Source organism: Ornithodoros turicata, unplaced genomic scaffold (assembly GCF_037126465.1).
Source record: "Ornithodoros turicata isolate Travis unplaced genomic scaffold, ASM3712646v1 ctg00001158.1, whole genome shotgun sequence".
NCBI lineage: Eukaryota > Metazoa > Arthropoda > Arachnida > Ixodida > Argasidae > Ornithodoros > Ornithodoros turicata.
In genome coordinates, this window is record NW_026999481.1 from 20,913 (window position 1) to 25,126 (window position 4,214).

Genomic DNA, 4,214 nt, shown 5'->3' on the forward strand with positions numbered 1-4,214 from the left:
ATATGTTGAATATGAATCCGTAATTATGTTGAGTTCCTGTTGTGTGAATATGTATTGATGTTTCTAACCTATACTGACAGGCAATACATGGCCGTCATTGGCACGTGTCCAGGGTCACGGTGGATAATCATTATGTGGCATTCGCAATTACTTAATTCTAGTGGTTTCAGGACGTCCACCTCTGAGCATGTAGCATTGGCATCTCCTTCCTAAGAGAAAACAGATACCATATATTGCTTGACTTGCGAGCTTCCGCAAATTTGAGTGTCGTGCTTCCTCTGAGTTAGAATGAAGGGTGAGGTATCCCTGCTTAATTCGATTACGCATCCATCCAAGACCGAAGTAAGGAATATCTTGGAGTATTAAATCACCACCAAGATAACGCCTGTGTTTGTAACTGCCTCCGGTTTGAGACATTCAGTAGGTCCATTGAAAGTGAAACTTATGCAGTGAGAATGCTACATGCATCAATGTGAACCTGCATGGAAACTACGCACTGCACAAGTTTGACTTTCAATGGACCCACTGAATGTCACAGACCGAAAGCAGTTACAAACACAAGCGTTATCTTGGTGTTGAGTTACTACTCCAAGCAATTCCTCAACTTGACGTTAGATGTATGCATGTATGCATAACTGAATTAAGCTGGAACACCTCACCCTTTATTCTGACACGTCAGAGACAAGCAGGGCACTCGAATTTGCGGAAGCGCTAAAGTCAAGTAATATATGATATCTCTTTTCTGCTTGGAAGCGATGGCGGTGCTACGTCCTTGCACTGGTTAAGCTATTGCAGATGGCACCAATGATTATTCTCAATGATCCTAGACGTGTGCCAATGATGGTCATGTATTGCTTTCAACACAGGGGGAAAAAAACATCACTTTCGACCTCAGCAAAATTCCAGGTTCGGACTCAACTGACCACTGCTCATGAATCCGAATAGGGGCCATATGATGGTCGAAGGGGAATGTTGACTAGTGGCCAGTCTATCGTCAGTCTATAGAAGGTCAATAGACAGGCAATGGCAGATATTTGTTTCCTTTCTATAGCAGGTTGTCTATAGACTGTTGGTGCCAATCTCCTATTGACAGGCCAAAGAAAGGATACACGATAGTCCAAAAGATGTCTATAGACTTGAAACATACAGGCTGTATATTCAGTAGTCCAAAGGAAGTCTATTCAGGAAATAGGACGTCCAAATGATGTCAATAGACTGGCTAAACTTATTTTTGTGAGGGTATATTCATTTTTACCCACTTTGTGGCTCATTTTGCTGCATCCATCCACGCATTCTGCAGAAACATCTTAGAGAAATCGAAAAAAAAAATACCGGTAAAACTGTTAGGCTATCGCTAATCGCCAATATTGAAACGACGAATCCCGTAAACGTAACCGCTTCCAGAGTTCTGACATGAACCGTAACCTAACCGATATTCTTTTCGGTTTCAGCCCCTTCCCGTGGGTGACGACGATGTGACCCTGCCGCCATACGCTACAGCGGTTGCTCGTCGGTTCTACTGCCACCGTTTAGTGTGAGACAACAGATATCTTCCCGCTCGGACATTGGGCAGTGTACATAAGCTTGCAGTGTTCACTACGTCACAAACACTAATAAAAACCAGAACCGGTTCACATTCTATCGGTCTGCTATCCACGGAACCCATCTTTTCCACTGGCAAAAGCCTGTTGTAGACAACAAAGAATGCGGGACGCAACACCAGAAGACAATAGAAGTCCCTTCCCCTTGCTCCTCTCTCTCGCGCTTGGTCTGAGAAAAAAAATGGTAGAATTTCCTACCCAAGCTGGTAGAACGACAGCTTCTACTCTGTAGTTTGTTTCTACTCTGCAGTTATACCCAAAATGTAAAGTTGGTTTGAGTAGAAATGTGGTTGCAATGCAGCTCTACCGAGATGGGTAGAAATTTCAACCTTTTTTATAGGAGTGTAACATGCGCTCACCTAAAAATGAAGAGCAGAATCAACTAAGCAGTCCCACAGAACTGTCAATGCCAAACATCCCTCAGAAGCCTTCATAGGCACAAGCACCTACATAGTTGTCTTGGTGCTTTTTCTGGCTTTTCTTTACGCGCTGCAAGGGGTAGGGGCGGGGGCGCATCTCGGCCCTCTTCTCTAACTAGACGGTGCAAGACAAACTAATCTCGCAAAGCGACATGCAGGCGAACAGCTCGGTGACGCAAGGATCCCCAGACAGAACACCATCTCCTACGGACGTCCGATATAGATCCCAATGTTCATATCCGAAATTTGACCTCCGTGGGAGTCCCCTGGGATAGTTATGGACGGATATCTGTAGCCCATACTCGCAGGAGGTCCTGTTGCGGCTGTTTCACGGATTGTCCGAATCAGATCCGCGATGGGATGCTGTATGAATCATTTATCATAAGATATCCTCTTTTCGACGAGGAATGGCTGTGCCCAGAAAGAAGAAAAATAATAAATGGGGTATAAATCTCTAACGTCGAATAGAGCTCTATTTCGTTGAGTATATTTCTCATCTCTCCATAGCGTTTTGAAGACTGACAAAAATATTAAAGCAGCTCCAGCGGACGCCGTTGTACAGAAATGTCTACGCGGTACACAACTTATATAGTTTCGTCCCACGTACGTCTGGAACAGCAAGTTCAAGAGCATATGTGAAAATCCCAAGTACGTAACGAGAGCTTCAAAAAGGTGTTCTCTAGCGACAGCGCACTTCGATATCAAATGGGCACAGCCCGTCGACAATTCTGCCGTTAGGGTGAAAACAGCGCGTAACACGGTGTGTATGTTCAGTTATTTGCGATAGCGAATAAAAAATACAATGTTATACAAGAAGACGGACAAAAACAACATTCATGTAAGATACAGAAGCAGTTTATTTAGGTGTTATATAATGCTAGAGTGCACAACACAGTGACACACAAGTGATATCGGTGAACATACATGTATTGTATCATTTCGGGCCATTCCACGCGCGCCTTCTCCTCCGCTGGTATGAGCGGCGGCGTCCCTTCCCCTTGCTCCTCTCTCTCACGCTTGGTGTAAGAAGAAAAAAAAAGTAGAATTTCCTACCCAAGCTAGTGCGCAAGTATTTCCTACACAATGCGAATGACATTTTCACTGAATGACATTGGTTTCATGTCACACGGCGAAATCAAATGGCAATACATGCGAATGCGTTCGGGGAACTCATTCAAATTCCCTCTCGCAGAGACAGCGCACCTTCGCAGTAGAGAGGAAGCAAAACCAATAACGATAAACCGTTCGAATAAATGAAAGAGGAATGCGAAAGTTGTACTCCAATATCGAATTTCTCACGAATTTGATAACCTTTAGCGAGAAGGAAGGAAAACTAAAGACTGTTTTTGGGCGAGCTACCCTCGTTGCCAGTCGCCACGGTGCAAACTGCGGTGCAGATCGGCTTCTTAGTTGTCTTTTGCTCGTGGTACATAGCCAACTAGGTGTCTTTGAAAAGGCAACGATTCTGTGAAATAATATAATGTTTCGCTAGTTTCGAGCAAGAGAAATAAAAATATAACTAACGTACCTGTATAATGCTTCAGATGTTCGGCCCTGGTGTTTTAATTATCGACACTGACATCATTTGCGAATGGCATTCTATTTCGTCGTGTAGCTCAATGTAAGAGAAACGAATGACATTCGCTGCGAATGTCATTCGATTTGCCGTGTGACAAGGATATTACTCAGGACACAACTGAGTAATATCCTCAACGTTCATACACATGGGGTCATCAATGAAGAATTCATGAGACGCATATTGGTATCTTGGTCATTGGCTTTGGTGCCATCTTTCGTGTTGCCTAGTGAAAAGAAACATTCATTTCGATCGCCTTCCTTACTACTACACTGCACCACACACATAGTATCGCTACACATAAGTTCTATAGATATGTCATGAAGTAAGAAGCGAAAGTTTTGCCTTCCTGTGAACCATCTTCAGACCACGGTTGTCCTTCTCCTCAAACATTTCCCTTTCATGAATAATACACAAGCTTTTACCCTGTCTGCGTGGTGGAAAATTATTTCAATCATGCACACGAGACCGCTTACGAGAAAGCCCGTTACCAAAATTACGAAATGCGGCTTGGCGTCACCAATACCCAGGGGGACTTCCTTGCCAGTCTCCGTTGCGTGAAGGCAGTCGGCACACGATTGCAGTTTGTTCCTGGCGTGGATAAAAAGCCCAGATTCA